Raw genomic sequence first — 16,299 nt, forward strand, 5'->3', positions numbered from 1 at the left:
GAAAAAGAACTGCTGTGACAGCTAAAAGGCCTGGCTTCTCGACAACTCTGCACCGAACTGTGTACTACTGATGTAAACAAGTCTTTAACTTTGCACGCTTGGTTCTCACTTGTAAAATGACACTTGCTCAAACTATTCCATAGATACGGCTGTGCAGGGATAAAATAATAGAAGTTAACTTTTAAGTAAGTCTTTTAAAGTTTTACATAAGTAATAATCATTACCACCACCGCCGCCGCCCCCAAAAAAGAGAAAACAAAAACAAAAACAAAACCGCCAGGATATAAGCATCTTCCTTCAACATTTTAACTAAAAGTACAGAACGTTCCTTTTATGGAAGTAAATTTAAAGGCAAGACAAGATTCTGGAAATTCTACCGCAGCTAAAAACTATTTGCTACTTACGCAAACAGGTGGGGCTTCTTGTTTGGGACGTTTTGCCAACCGGAGTTTAAAGGGGAGTGGAACGAACAGAAAGAAGGAAATCAAGTCACAACCACAAGCGAAAGATCCCCGCGGATGGTTCTCCCCGCTAGCACTCCGAGGGCTGCGACAGCGAGTGTACCTCTTAATGCCAACCGACTGGGCGAGACTTCAGTGGGTGAGGCCCGGGCCGAGGGGCCCTGACGTCCGGCTTCCGGGTCCCCACAGAGGAGCCGCCCGCGCGCGTCCTTCGGGGACCCCCTGGCCGCCGACCGGGATTCGGGGGCCGGTGGGAGACCCCGCGCTATAAGGCCTCCGCTCGCACCTCAGCGGTCACCGGTACGGAAGGCGCCCGCACGCCCCTACAGCATGGATACTTCGCCCCTCTGAAGGGTTCCCCACTCGCGAAGACCTCCCCAACGACGTCCACACCACTCACAACCCGCACCGCCGGCTCCCTCTGCGGCCGCAATTTGAATGGGCGCCCTGCTTTCTGATTGGCTGCTGGACGTCGCGTCGGGCGCCGCGCCCTCGCCTCCTCCCGCCTCCAGGAAGTGCCCGTCGACTGGTAGCAAAGATTCTAAACTCCAGACCCGCCCCCCATCTCCTAGGCAACGGGGTCCGCCCCTCCCCGGGCTGCGCTGAGGCTTGGAGCTTGGGCACCTTTAAGAGTGACAGTGACGGGGCGCCTGGGTGGCTCAGTGGGTTAAGCCGCTGCCTTCGGCTCAGGTCATGATCTCAGGGTCCTGGGATCGAGTGACAGTGACGCTTTCGTCGATGCTCAGTATAGAAAAATCGTGGTCTATTCACCTTACAATGAAGTTGTAAAAATGGCTATTTGTCCTCAAGCTAAGCATAAAAATTAATATGATTCTAGCATCTCCTATGCAAAGCGTGGAGATAGAAAGTGTGCTAAATGACTTTACGTGGAATTTTTCCATTTAATTTTAAAAAATTTAACGAGGCAGATATTCATATTATCCCCAAGCTTAGAGTTAAACTGGTGAACAAGCAACCAGCAAGTGGTATAACTAGAATTCTGAAGTCGCGTCATAAGATTAATCAGTTTCAATATATATTCCAGTAAGATTTTGAAACACAGAAAAAGTAGCAAAAATACATTCTGAAATATAATGAGATCAATGAGAGACTCTAGTCAAACATGTTATAAGGCAACAGTATTTTTATTTTTATTTTTGTTTAATTTTTTTATTTTTTAAATTATTTTGAGCAACAGTGTTTTTTAAAGGGCAAAAGTGCAGGTAATGGAAATGTGTTCAATGGTATACGAAAGGAAACCAGAAGTGGCTCCAACTGTATAGAAAAACTGAATGGATGATAAAGTACTTATTCTAAAACTCACTCTAAAATTCATTCTAAAATTAATGATGATTAAATGATGCAAAAGATATGGCAAAGGGAAAGACTGACAATCTCAAATACATAAAAATTTTAAACATGTGTAGTTGGAAGTAATAATGAAATGATAAGGGTGCCTGGGTGGCTCAGTGGGTTAAGCCGCTGCCTTCGGCTCAGGTCATGATCTCAGGGTCCTGGGTTCGAGTCCCACATCGGCTCTCTGCTCAGCGGGGAGCCTGCTTCCCTCTCTCTCTCTGCCTGCCTCTCTGCCTACTTGTGATCTCTGTCTGTCAAGTAAATAAATAAAATCTTTAAAAAAAAATGAAATGATAAAATATAAGCTAACAAGAAAAATATATTAAATATGACAGATGAAAACATTTCTTTCAATTTTACAAGGAAAATAAGTTTATAAGTAGAATAAGAAAATAAACAGAATTTTAAAATGGACAATGATATTTCACATAAAAAAGAATCAACCTACAGACAAAAATAATTTATATAAAAATAGAACATAAACACCCAATAATTAAATGCAAGTGTAAAAAGAAAAATAGGTATAAATTTTAAAAATGTTATTTTACACTTAGGTCCTGGTGATTTGACATCAAAATTAAATGTATAAGGGCATCTGGCTGGCCTAGTTTATAGAGCATGCAACTCCTGATCTTGGGGTCATGAGTGTGAGCTCCGCTTTGGGAAGTTGGGTATAGAGATGACATTAAAAAATAATAAAATCTAAAGGCGCCTGGATTGCTTAGTCAGTTAAGCGTCTGCCTTTGGCTCAAGGAATGATCCCAGGGTCCTGGGATGGAGCCCCGGGTCAGGCTCCCTGCTCAGCAGGGAGTCTTCTCCTTCTGCCCCTCCCCCTGCTTGTGCTTTCTCCTCTCGCTCAAATAAATGAAATCTTAAAAAATAATAATAAATTTTTTTTAAACTTTTGACTGGTGGAGAGAGGTAGATGGAGAGAGAGAATGTTTAGCAGCCTCCATACCCAGCCAGAGCCCTACTCAGGGCTCCATCTCACAACCCTGAGATCGTGACCTCAGCCAAAATTATGAGTCAAGTGTTTAACCAACAGAGCCACAGAGGCACCCCAGAGATAAAATCTTTAAAAAAATTTAGAAGTATATATTTTTAGTGACAGAAATTGTTACATTTCTTGAAGGCAGGGACCATATTCGTTCACAGTATATCTCTAGTGTTTAATATAAAGCTCGATATATTGTAGATGCTTAATAAATATGTTGTGCAAATCACAAATCGTTCTAGAAAGCAACATGATAATGTGTTGAAAGAACCATAAAGATATTCATACTCTTTGACCTAGGAACTGTTCTGCAAAAATTTATTCTAAGAAAATGTTTCAGGGGCGCTTGGATGGCTCTGTTGTTAAGCACCTGCCTTTGGTTTGGGTCATGATTCCAGGTTCCTGGGATTGAGCCCCTCATCAGGCTCCCTGCTCAGAGGGAAGCCTGCTTCTCCCTCTCCCACTCCCCCTGCTTGTGTTCCCTCTCTCGCTGTGTCTCTCTCTGTCAAATAAATAAATAAAATCTTTTTAAAAAATATTTCAGTAGATACCAAAAAGTGTGCAGGAAAATTGTGTATCCATATTGGCCCCAAACTGGAAAAATTCTCAATGCCCAACTCTGAGAGATGCTTTAAGTGGTTAAAGATGAGAAATAAATAAATCTTATTAACACTATTAAGTGCCAGGGAGCCTGGGTAGCTCAGTCAGTTAAGCATCCGATGCTTGATTTCACCTTATGATTTCAGGGATGTAGGATGATTTCAGGGAAGTGAGATGGAGCCCCATCAGGCTCCATGCTCAGCACGGCATCTGCTTCTCTCCCTCCCTCGCCTTTTGCCCCTCCCCCCACTCATGCTCACGTTCTCTCTCTAAAATAAATAAATAAATCTTAAAAAAAAAACAAAACACACACAGCTAAGTGTCCATTAAGGTTATAGTTATGAGTCCAATAAGACCAGACAATGCCTGGCCTATATCATAATCTGCCCAAGACTGTGAGCTCAAAATGGAGCAGGACCTTGTCTGTCTCACTTTTGCCTCCCCAAGTGCTCTGCCCGAACTGTCAGAAGACCTTCTTCTAACACTAAACTAACCATATTTCCCTCTTCTTTCTGCCTTTAGAAGCTCCCAGTTTATTTCCAACCATGCGAATAACACTCCACAGGACCAAGGGCTTCCTGTGAGCCATCTCCAGGTTACCCAAGAGGAATTTTGATCTTTTATTTATTACACTGAGATATACTTCTCCAAATCCTGTCCACAACTGACCAGAAGAGAAAGTCATTTAAACTCTGATTGCCTCAGCTCCCTCATATGGAAATTGCAGATGATAATGCTACCTTCCCTAAAACGTCCTAATGAGGATTAAATGAGATAATGTATGCAAAGTGCTTAGCTCAGAGCCTGTTGGAGGATTAATGCTCAATAAACATAAGCTACTAAAATGCATAGCTGAATATAACTCTCCAAAACACGGAAAAGCCCTATTCAAGGCTAGTGATGAGAAACTGGGATCATGCATTTTAGAAGCTCTCTGTTATAGTAATGACACAACTTATTTTATAAAGGATGAGGATTATGATTTAATCCCTAGAAATAACTACAAGAGGAAATAGTGAGTCTCGTTTTGTAAAGGACTCCCTATACTCTTAGAAATCAAAAGAGCAATGAAAACCTAGCTCCAAGAGGGAGCAGTGGCAATCTCAATTTTGCTCCAATTTGATTATTTTTTTTTTTTAGAACTTCAGATTTTGTAGGCGTTTTGAAAGAAGATAAGAAAAGGGAATTCAGGAGCTCCTGGCTGGCTCAGTTCCTGGAGTGTTTGAAGCTTGGTCTCCCAGTTGTGAGTTTGAGCCCCATGTTGTATGTAGAGATTATTTATAGATAAAACCTTAAAAAAAGATGAGCACCTGGGTTGCTCAGAGCGTTAGGCCTCTGCCTTCAGCTCAGGTCATGGTCCTGGGGTCCGGGTTAGAGCCCTGAGGCAGGCTCTTTACTCAGCGGGGAGCCTGTTTCCTCCTCTCTCTGCCTGCCTCTCTGCCTACTTGTGATCCCTCTCATTCTCTGTCAAATAAATAAATAAAATCCTTTAAAAAGAAAAAAAAGGAGAGAGAGAAAGAGAGGAAGGAAGAAAGAAAAAAAAGGGAAAAGAAGGAAAGAAAAAGGAATCTAGAAAATGCAGACTTGGCCAAAATAAGGTTCATAGGGTGAACAAGTTGAATGAACCTCATTCCATTTCAAGACTCCGTTTTCAGGGGCACCTGGGTGGCTCAGTGGGTTAAAGCCTCTGCCTTCGGCTTGGCTCAGGTCATGGTCCCAGGGTCCCGGGATCCAACCCACACTGGGCTCTCTGCTCTGTGGGGAGCCTGCTTTCCCCTCCTCTCTCTGCCTGCCTCTCTGCCTGCTTGTGATCGCTCTCTGTCAAATAAATAAATAAAATCTTTATAAAGACTCAGTTTTCTGAGTCAGTGGCTAGCATCTGCCTGATTTAGGGCATAAGGCCCTCTCCAACATCCAAACGCATCTGCCCGTGTCAGAGCCCTGTTCTCTCTTTCAGGCAGAATGCTTTGTTACTGCCAAAACAGCAGCCCTTAAAAATGCCTTATGTTTTCAAATTTGACTCACTAAAATAATAGTTCTTTTGGGAGATTAAGGTCATAAAACCTGCTGTCACTCAAATTATTTTACCTCCCTTTGAACCTTGGCTTCTTTAACTGTAAAATGAGGAGACAATGTATCAATGGTCGCTAGAAGAATCAAATTAGATAATACACGTGAAATGATTTGATAAATGTGACACATTACCGTATATAAATTTAAATCGATATGTTTCAACTATATGCAGTTAATCATCAAGTATTTAGGAGAATTAAAATGGACCATGCATATGAAAATTGCAAGCACATTACATGGAACCTGAGTTCTGAGCTCAGTTGGAACCGATTACATCTTCAGTCATCTAAGACAACCCCTACTGATATTTTTTCTAAGTTTCCGATCGCATTTGTCACCAGCTGCAAACTTATCCTTCCTTTGAGCCCTCGTTTAGCTCTGGCTTCAGAGAAACTGGTGTCCTTCCTGGATCCTGGATTCATTTTCTCCACCACTAGGGGCCTCCCTACATCAGTTATCCTGTCTTCCATCTTCACATTTCTCTCATCCCAAAGAGAAGAGAAAATAGAAGAGAAGAGAGAGAAGAATGTTCTACCCCAACACCCCTTCTTGTCCTCTGGCTCCTTTTCTACCTTTCCATCCCTCCTCATGTCAGTGCTCCCTTAGGAAGGGGCATAGCAGATGTAGAGGTGTATGAGGCATGTCGAATTCATGCGGAAGAGGCTGCTTTCAGCCAGGGCTGTTGGACAGGGCAGCTACAAGGGGTAGAAGCCAGAAAGAGAACACAAGATGGCATCCAAAAGAAAATACTGAGAAATTAAGACTCATTAAAATCAAGAAACAATACAGAAGAAATCCCCATGAAGACTTTGAACATGAAGACTTGTGTATGTTTCTGTATTACCCATGACGGCGGAATTCTAACATATTCCATGTGACGGAGTCCTTCCCGCACCACATACCTGTCCCCTACACACACGGAAGGGGTTTTCTTCAGGGGCACATAGGATTTGCTGCTTTGGGTTCACAGTTGGAAAGGGGGTGATTCCTCAGGGCACTTGGCGCCTCACAGGAGCTCCCGCGCAGCCACGGGGAGGGCAGGCTGCACCTCTGCTCACTTCTGCACTTGCACAACGTGGAAGTGATTTCAGTGGCAGATTTATATATCATTCTGTGGCCTTTTCAGACTTGTTTGAGATGTCTTGAAGGTATGTGTTAAATATTTCTGCTACCTGGATTTTCCTGGGTAATTTAATGGAATATTTGAAGTTTAAGTAAATTAGAACAATAAATAAATTTTCTCTCAGATAAAAAAAAAAAATCAAGAAAGAAGCAGGGCCGTTAAGGCCCCAAATAATCAGGTTTCCAGGAATAGTGCTAAAGGTTAAGAACCAAGGTCCAAATAGAGTAAGAGAGTCTGGGACTTTTCCATGGACACAACTGAGATGTCCACAACTCATCCATCCTTCCTTCCTTTCTTCCTCTCTCTCTCTCTCTTTCTTTCTTTCTTTCTTCTTTTTGGGGTGGGGGAAAGAGTGAGCAGAAGACTGAGCAGAAGGGAAGGGAAGACAGGGCTGAGAGAGAGAATCTAAAGTAGGTTCCAGGTTCAGCGGTCGGGGGTGGGGGAGGTGTAGAGGGCAAACGCTAGGCTTGATCTAAAATCATGACCTGAGCCAAAATCAAGAGTCAGAGCCACCCAAGCACTCCTCCACAACTCTTTCTGATTGGAAGTTAACCTCACAGTATGAGGTTGGATCAACCATGACAGGGATAAGCGCAGGATACTCCTCTCTTCATATGAATTTCTTGAAGGCCAACACTCCCTTTCTCTATTCCTTTACTGCTCCCTTCACTTCTCATTTCAACTAACTTCTACCCCCACTATCCCACCATTATGATAATAATGAGAGGCAATTCTAGCCCATGAACTTCAACACTGAACAGGGCTCTGCTCTAGGAAAAATGTGTAGACACACCTCTCCCAAGCTCACCAGTCACCTTACTGTCAGCTCTCATAAAAAGCTGACCCTCCAGGGGAGCCTGGGAGCCTCAGTCAGTCTGCCTTCAAGTCTGCCTTCTGCTCGGCTTGTGATCCCCGTCAGGTTCCCTGCTCAGAGAAGTGCCTGCTTCTCCCTCTTCCTCTGCTTCTCCCCACAAGCCTCCTCCGCCCCCGTGCTCGTGCTCTCTCTCAAATAAATAAATAAAATATTTAAAGAAAAATAAAATCCTTCATTAAAAAAAAAAAATCCTGACCTTCAGACCTGTATGTCTTAACTCTCTACAGCATTTAGCATGATTAGTCACACTACATTTTGTTTTATTTTATTTTATTTCAGTAATATCTACACCGAATATGAGGCTGGAACTCACGACACAGTGATCAAGAGTCACATGCTCCATGCTCCACCAACCAAACCAGCTAGCCTCCCCTCACCACTCAATTTTAAAACACTCTTCTCTTGTTTGCTGAACTCTCTCTCAGCTCAAGTCTCCTACATCTCCTTCTCAGTCTCATTTTATTGTTCTTTCTTCTAGTGAGAGAGGGAGCTAGAGAACCAAAGGAAAGCACTAGTTTGGGGGTAGAAATCAGTTAATTTATTTTCTGGGAAAATTGAGTCTGAAGTGCAAATATAGATGGCCAATTAGATAAATGTATACAATAGCTGGAGCTCTGGCAACCATTTTGGACCATGAGGAGAAAAGCCACACGCTGTGGTTGGAGGAGGTAGAAAGAACCTGGATCTCTATTGATGGGGAGCTCCATACCAAACTACCTACTTCCTGATTTGTTTTATATAGACAGAATTTCACTTTCATTTTCTAAAAGCTACTTATTTGAATTTTTGTTTTTTGCAGCCTAATCCTAATCAATACAACTCTCATTACTTAAAAACTAAATTCAAACATAACTTTAAGAAACCCTGTGATTTGGTCCTGTTTACTCTTCCACTCCATCCTTACCACAGTCTTTCCTTCCGAATTGCTTGTGCTTTTTCCTCAGCCATTTCAAACAACTTGCCACTTCTCTGAACACGCTTTTGTGTCTTTGCATGTGCTACTTAGAGCTTGTGTAGGTGGCAGAAAGCAAACGCCCTTGGACTCTTTCTACCCCCTTTGAATTAGAGTCTCTGCAGACTCCCACCCAGGCAACACAGTATTCTAGGAGTTTCACAACATGAACCAGGCTGACAATAGTGAACTCTCTTAACTTGTCAAAACCTATCCCAAACAATCCATAGTCACTGAAAATAAAAGCAAGTATTTTTTTAAGATCCACTAGAGGGAGACAAACTGAAAGAAAACGTAAAAAGAATTCAGAAGTAAAGCAAGCATATTTGAAGCCTTCTAGATTAAGATTTCAGGAAGAATCTCTTACTAATGTACAGTCTCTTAGAATTCAAACCTGTTACAATTTAGTCAATTTCATAACTTTTTAATCATTAAAATTCAAGTTGTATTTTCCTGTTTTGTAGGTGTTTGCATTTAGTTCCATTTGGGATCCATAACAAAAAAGGGTAATAAAACTATAAAAATGAGTAATTTTAAAGTCCAGAGGACAAAGTGGATGCTGAGGACAGTGCTAAGAGCACAGCCCTTGGATTCCAGCTGTGGCTTCATCACAACCATGATAGGACCAGACCAGTTTCTTCGCTGCAGTTCTCTAGCCTGAGAAACAGGTGAGTTCAATGACTGCATTAAATAATCATAACTACCAATTATTGAGTCCCTTCTTTGGGCAAGATACATACATTATCTCATTTAATCTCCATAACCCTATAAGCTCAGTAACATTACTGTGACTATCACTATTCTATAGATAAGGGGAAACAGTTTCCAGGAGGTTCAATAACTTGCCTGATATCATATACTTATTTAGTCACAGAGCCAAGTTCAGGACTCCGGAAATTGGGCGCCATTGCCTGTGTTCCACACCACTGCTCTGTACTGCTGTTTCTACAATGATGCTTTCTGGTGCTCAAGTTTCTATGACTTTTTGATAAGCCTAGAGTTAAACAAATATAGATAGTTAAAAATCTGTCATATTTTGTATTTTCCTTCTAAATTCTAATACATGTTAGACCACGAGCCTCAGAAGTATGTATTATATAATATGCTTGTACTTTTTAATACGTCCTGTTGATGAAATCTGTATGAATTCAGTTGTGATCACTCAGTGACACATTCTGAATAAATTTAGCATTACTACCAGTAATCTAAAAAGAAACAATTACATTAAGCTAGTAATCCTTTTTTAATATAAAAAGAAAAGAACTCAGGGATTAGCAAACGTTCCAGCCTCTCTTTGCTCTTTGAATCATGCTGGTTTCATTCCAGAGAAGATTAGTAAGATTTAAAAACCATTGTCAGCCCCAAAGCCTGCCGGGTAACCAATTTTTATATAAAGAAAGCTCTAGGGTTTGCTTAGGAAGAAAATTTTTTTTAAAAAAAGGCCAATTTGGGGGCACCTGGGTGAATCAGTCTGTTAAGCGGCTGCCTTTGGCTCAGGTCCTGGTCCCAGGGTCCTAGAACAGAGCCCTGCGTTGGGCTCCCTGCTCTGCGAGGAGTCTGCTTCTCCTCCTCCCTCTGCTGCTTCCCCTTGCTTGTGCTCTCTTTCTCTTTCTGTACAATAAATAAGTAAAAATCTTCAGAAAAAAATAAAAAAAAATTAAAATGCTAATTTTGACCTTTTGTTGGGAGTCTTCTTCCCATGGTGCTTTGCCAACACGGCCCAAGGTCATTGTTTATACTGTGTTGAAAATGTTGCTGACTATTCCAAGTAGAATTTGAAGGAGTTCAGGACAAGCAGAATGTCCCACTTTGGCATGCGCATTTTTTGTTAAGATTTATGTATTTATTTGAGCGGGGAGGGGCAGAGGGAGAAGGAGAGGAGAGAGACTCTCACGCAGAGTCTCCGCTGGGGGATGGGGAGAAGCTTGATCTCAAGACCCAGAGATCATGACCTGAGTGGACATTAAGAGTCAGATGCTTAACCTACCGATCCACCCAGGTGCCCCTACACATGGATTATTTTGAGGTAAAGGCAATCAAGACCTTGCTGGTTCAATAGAAACTTTTGTCTCTCTCTTAACTATACAGAAAAATCTAAAGGCGGGGTTGGGGGGGCAGGTCTTTCCAGAATAAGGGTTATTACCAGAGATAAATCTTGTCTGAGTAACCATCATATGGCAGGGCAAACATCTAATTACCAAACCTCTCCTCTTCTCCTGATTACCCTGTAAATTGCATTCTTTTCTTTCTCTCCTTTTTTTCTTCCTTTCCTCCTACCTCTCTTTCCTTCTCTCTTTCTTTCTCCTTTCTTTTTCTTTCTTTCTTCTGTTTTTAAGATTTTATTTATTATTTTTTTTGAGAGATGGAGAGAACACAGGGAGAGAGTGAGAGGGAGAAGCAGACTCCCTACTGAGAAGCGAGCCCTATATGATGCGGGCTCGATCCCAGGACCCTGAGATCATAATCTGAGCCAAACACAGCCACTTAACCAACTGAGCCACCCAGTTGTCCCGCATTCCTTTCTTTGAAACCACAGACCCTTAGCCCCTTTTCCTTGGTACAAGATAACAGATACACTTCATTTAGCCTGATTGTCCTTGGAATTTTCATGTCTATGTACATCCTTCGTTTATGTAGATTCTCCATATATATGCTCTTCAATTTGATTATCTCCTGTTCATCTGTCTCATATCAATTTGGTTCTTAGTCCAGCTAAAAAGACCTTTAAAGAAACTCCCCAAATAGGGGACAAGACATTCTTGCTCCCCAGAACTGTAGATGCTTTCCCAAAAGGAATGAAAAATAAGACTAACTTATCTTTCAACCAGTATAAAAAGTGATTAGGTCTCACTAAGGATATTAAATGTGTATAAATCACTCAGCTGTCCATATTAACCCCAAAATAGTTTAAAATCCCATTTCTTTTATTGGTTCAATTGCAATGGTAGTACTGTCCAGAATGCTGAGAATGGTCTAGAATGACATAATTACTCTTCAGTTCGTGTGGTCTCATAAATCAGTTTTCCCATTTAAAAAACAGCATAAAAAGGATTGTGCCAAGTGATTGCTTCTCAGGGTTGCAGTTTTAAAAGACCAGCTGCCAAGTAAGCAGGCCACCTGGATTAAGAGAATCATCTACATCCTCAGTCTTTCCAGAGGGGAGAAGAGGGAGTGTCTCTCCAGTTTTGTAGCTTCATGAATAATTCCACACCCATCCACATGCCCTTACCCGTATGCATAAGGCTTATTTTTTAAATTTTTTCTTTTTCTTTTTTTTTTTAGTTTAGACCACAGTCTGTTCTCTGACTCACTCAGGAAAAAAAGAAATCCACCAACAGAAAGAGTTCTACAAGGTTTTTTTTTTTTTTTTTTTCAGATGCAATGATCTGGGGCACAACAGAGAGTTTAGTGTTCTATTTGGATTAACATTTTCTCAGTCTCCTCTAGTGTACAAAGATGAGTAAAGGATGGCATTTTGCTGTCTTCTGTGAAGAACAGTGTTTCACAAGCCATGGTGAAGGTTTAGATGGACTTTATGAGTTTAATTCACATGGAATTATGCCCAAATAGTCTTGTTCACTGTGCCCTTTATTTCTGCCCAGCTGCATTTCTTAAATATTATTAATTAAATTTCTGTACCATGAGGCTTTCATCGGCCCCAAACATCTGCTTTAACTAACAACAGTTCGGCCTGAGCACTTCGAGATTATATTCCTGAGAAAAGAAAATGAAATCAGACTCCTCGTTCGTTTATCAGCTTGCTCCCCCCTCTCCAGAAATCTAACAAGGGGAATGCAAACTGCTACCCTAGACGTCTATTTCACTACTTGAAAATCTAAAGCAGGCTGTCCCATATAGTATAAACTACATGCGAATTTTAAATTCTTTAATAGCCATTAATTCATTTTAATGAATTATTAATGAGTAATTCATTTTAATAATACATTTTATTTAACCCCACATATCAGACTTATCACTCAAATACACAGTCCACATAAAAATTATTTTTTTGAAGGTTTAAATGTTTATTTTCATACATAAAAATTATTAAAGTAATTGTGCTAGCTTCGGCAGCACATATACTAAAAAGCTATTAATGAAATTATGTCCTTTTCTGACATCCAGTGTGTATTTCCCACTTATGGGAGCCACATTGGAGTGCCCAACAGCCAGCATACAGGACAGGGCAAGTCTAAGGAATTTCTCTTTCTCTCATTGCATATAGGAATGAGAGAGCAGGGCTTTAAAACGTGGGTTCAGATTTTATTTATTCAATCATAAGACAATTGCACTCTAACCGGATGAAAAGGGACAGAATTCTATGGCTCCCCATCTCTCTGGTCACATCTTCATGGCCTCTCTCTTCCTCTTCCTGGGACTTCCTTGGTCCCTGCTGGTGATAGGTCTGTGCTTAGAGGCTGTTTCTGGTTTCACAAAGTTGTAGCTCACTCTGCACTCATGTGTTCTTGACTGTGCTCAAATAATGCTAACTTCAAAATTATTCCATTTCCTTTTTCTCTGCTCAAAACTCCTGCTCTCTCCCTGCAATAAATTTAGAATCCTTATCTCAAAAATACACAACAAAGTACCGAGTCAGCGAAAGAGTGAGGACAAAGCATGAAAAGAATTGTGGGGATGCCTATCCAAAACTCCAGACATCTGAACCAAAGTTTATTTATTTTTATTTTTATTCTTTTATTGAGTAAACTCTATGCCCAACATAGAGCTTGAGCTCACAACCTGAGGTCAAGAGTCACATGTTCCACCAAATGCCCAGCCAGACACCCTCTAAGCCCTGAACCAAAGTTTAAAGATTCTTCCTGCACTCAGCTCAGGAAAGGAGTGAAACAGTCCTTTTAAAATTATTATGGCACATTCCTGAGCTCCAGATCAACCTTTCCCATTGTTTCCCTCCCCCTGCAACCCCCACCCCGCTGGCCTTTTTTTTTTTTTTTTTTTAACACAGTGTTCATTTTGGCATAGCTACAAGCTCAGGATTGCACCCAGGATTCTAAATGAGATATAAGAGACTCATTTACGTAGACGAACCATTGCTTCCTCTGCTCTGTGAGGAAATCCCCTGTTTGTAACTAGACTCTTGATGATTTTTTATCTAGCCCTGGGATCCTTTCCTCATTATTGCCAGCAATTCTACCGATTAAGGCTTCATTTAAATATATTACGGATTCTACTTTAATGCATGATCTTCCAGCTTTGCGAGACTGAATTTCATTAGCCTCGTTTCTGCCCATTCCCCTAAACTGTTTGAATCTTCAGTAATCTGGCCCATTCCTGGAATGTAGCAACTGATACTCCTTCATCACGGGTTCATCTGTAAATTAGCCTTCTAGCCTGAGCACACAATGCACTCAGTTCTCCCATTGTGTTAAAAGGCACCTAGCTCCGGGTAATGAGAATGCCACACAGGGGCCCTGATTTTGGGGGAGGTGGTGTGTGTGTGAGGGCTGAATGTGGGGTACCTGGTCCGGGCCCTCCGAGCTGTGCTGCCTACCTCTCCCCACTCTGCACCTGGGAGTTGTAAACGGGGAGGGGGGCCCCGCTTTTCACACTGGCAAGTACTCCCTTAATTCCAGTCTCTCCGCCCTGCTATAACCCTCAGCGCTGGCCACACTTTCATTTCTGCTTCCATTTCTAGGAAGGGAAGAGGTTTTCATTGAGAAATTAAACAGAGGCAGTGGGTGTGGGGATTCCCTCTCTCTTGGCTGTCCCTCCCAGCCCCTCCCTGGCCCTCCCTCTTCCCCCCACCCCTAAATGTACTCAGAGGGAGGGCAGAAATGCCAGCTTTAATGATGGCTGCTTATGCCTCTGGGGATGGAGTTTGAGGTTGGTTGGCCCGGGTGCTCTGGGCTGATGCTTTGTCTGCCTCAGTCCCCAGGGCTGAGCTTTAAACCGGGGTGCTGGTCTCACCATCCTCCTCCCCCATTTTGTGTTGAACCACAATGGCTGAGTCTGTTTGGTGACAGAATAGTAAAACCAAAATTCAAATCCAGGCCTTTGGGCTCCAGGCTTGTGCTGAGATCAGACCCAGGCTTTGAAGAAGATGAGCAGACAAGCGTGTGATTGTGAGCTGTGGGCAGGAGCCCGGGGTTGGCGGGGGTGGCCGAGGCAGGCGTGCCACGGAAGGTCACTGTGTCCGTTCAGTTGGGAGGTAATGATGAGCCTGGTTGACAGCGGGGGTGGGAACCAAGCCAGCGGTGGATGAGACATCCTGAGGTTGAGGATCAATAGCATTTGGGAACAGGTTATATGAAGAGAAGTAGGAAAGAGGGGGTGAACAGCTGACACTTTAAGATCACTGGACAGATCGTCGGGAAATGCCAGGAGGCCCAACCAAATCCATTAAACCTGTTCTATTCTGTTTCATCAGTTGTAAACTGAAGGGGTTAGACAAACTATCTCTCAGTTACTTCCTAAAGCTAGAGCTCTTTGGCTTGAATAGATGTCTGTACACCTGGGCTCTCCTCAAAAAACATTAAGCATGAAGCAGTGTCCATCTTGTAAGCTTTTTTTTTTTTTTTTTTTAAGATTTTTATTTATTTGTCAAAGAAAGACAGAGAGCGGATGCCCAAGCCGGGAGAGCAGCCAGCAGAGGGAGAAGAAGGATCCCTGCTGAGCGAGGAGCCCTGGTGGGACTCGATCCCAGGACCTTGTGGTTATGACCCGAGCTGAAGGCAGATGCTTAACTAACTGAGCCATCCAGGCATCCTGTCATCACATAAGCTTTGTTCTCAAGAAACCGGCCAGTCTTCAAGAAGATGTAAGCCTCATCTAAGTGATATGGTCCGTGGGCTTCCAGGAAGCGCTCACACAAGAGGTATCTCCTGCCCCTTCCTTTCTTCCTCCCTACCCTTCTTCCTTCCTTCCTTTCTTTGGTTAAAGATTTCTTTATTTATTTGAGAGAGAGAGAGAGAGAGAACACATACGAGTGGGTGAAGAGGCAGAGGAAGAGAGTATCTCAAGCAGACTCCCTGCTGAGCACAGAGCTCTACTGTTGGCTCAATCCCAGGACCCTGAGATCATGACCTGAGCCCAAACCAAGAGTCAGATGCTTAACTGACTGAGTCACCCAGGCGCCCCTTGCCTCTCTCCCAGTAGATGTTAGGAGTGAAGCTCAAAAGCTACTTAGATCTGGGCACCATAATTAACTCCAATGTGCCTCAGTTTTCATCATCTGTAAAATGGACGTGATAATAATAGGGACTCCCATAGTGGGTTGTTATAAGGATCAAATGAATAAATATGTTTGCCTGGCACACAGCATTCCATACATTTAGTTATTGTCATTTCATGTTTCTTGGTCCCTGAGATCCCACGATTTACAGTCTATCCAGATATGTTTAACTGTTCTTTCAAGGTGGGGGGGGGGACAGGAAAAAAAAAATAACATAAGCCGTTTTCCTGAAATCACAGCATGCATTAACTCATTAGAGTCCTTCTGATGGGAGCTAGAGCAAATCTTGATCGCAGGGAAGCCGGAATGATGGATGTGGGGCACTGGTGTTGCTCGGGCAACAGCAGGAGAGCAGCAGCCTCCGAGGAGAGAGGGAGGTCGGAAGTAACACTACAAGGAGAGAGAGGGTACAAAGGGACCTTTGCTTCTCACACACCAGCCAGGGTGTAAGAAGGTGTGTGGAGAAACGGTCGCAGCTCTTAGAAAGCCGGGGTCCCTGCGGCCTGGCCGCCCCTCCCTGTTACTCTGGCTGCTGGAGGACTGGCCAGTGGGGAATGTAACGGGGCCTCTTCTCTCAGTGGCTGTAAAGAGAATGAGAAGGGGCAGTAGTGATAGCAAAGGGAAAAATAAGAGAAAGGGCCCACGTGGCCAACGTCTCTGATAAGCTATGGCCT

The 16,299-nt window shown here is 42.7% G+C and overlaps 1 protein-coding gene across 2 annotated transcripts in view; it reads right to left on the reverse strand.

Annotated features, from left to right (window-relative positions):
• Positions 1-908, reverse strand: part of KIF14 (kinesin family member 14) — a 52,598-nt gene extending 51,690 nt beyond the window's left edge. The window contains exon 1 of one of the 2 annotated variants that reach the window (XM_004756240.3): positions 565-908. The gene's annotated coding sequence lies outside the window, so the exon portion shown is untranslated. Of the gene's footprint in view, positions 1-404 lie in introns of both variants that reach the window. The other variant, XM_004756239.3, reaches the window with a different exon arrangement.
• Positions 909-16,299: the final 15,391 nt, after the last annotated feature.

This window comes from Mustela putorius, unplaced genomic scaffold, assembly GCF_011764305.1.
Source record: "Mustela putorius furo isolate JIRA1106 unplaced genomic scaffold, ASM1176430v1.1 tig00000508_pilon_pilon_pilon, whole genome shotgun sequence".
Lineage (NCBI taxonomy): Eukaryota > Metazoa > Chordata > Mammalia > Carnivora > Mustelidae > Mustela > Mustela putorius.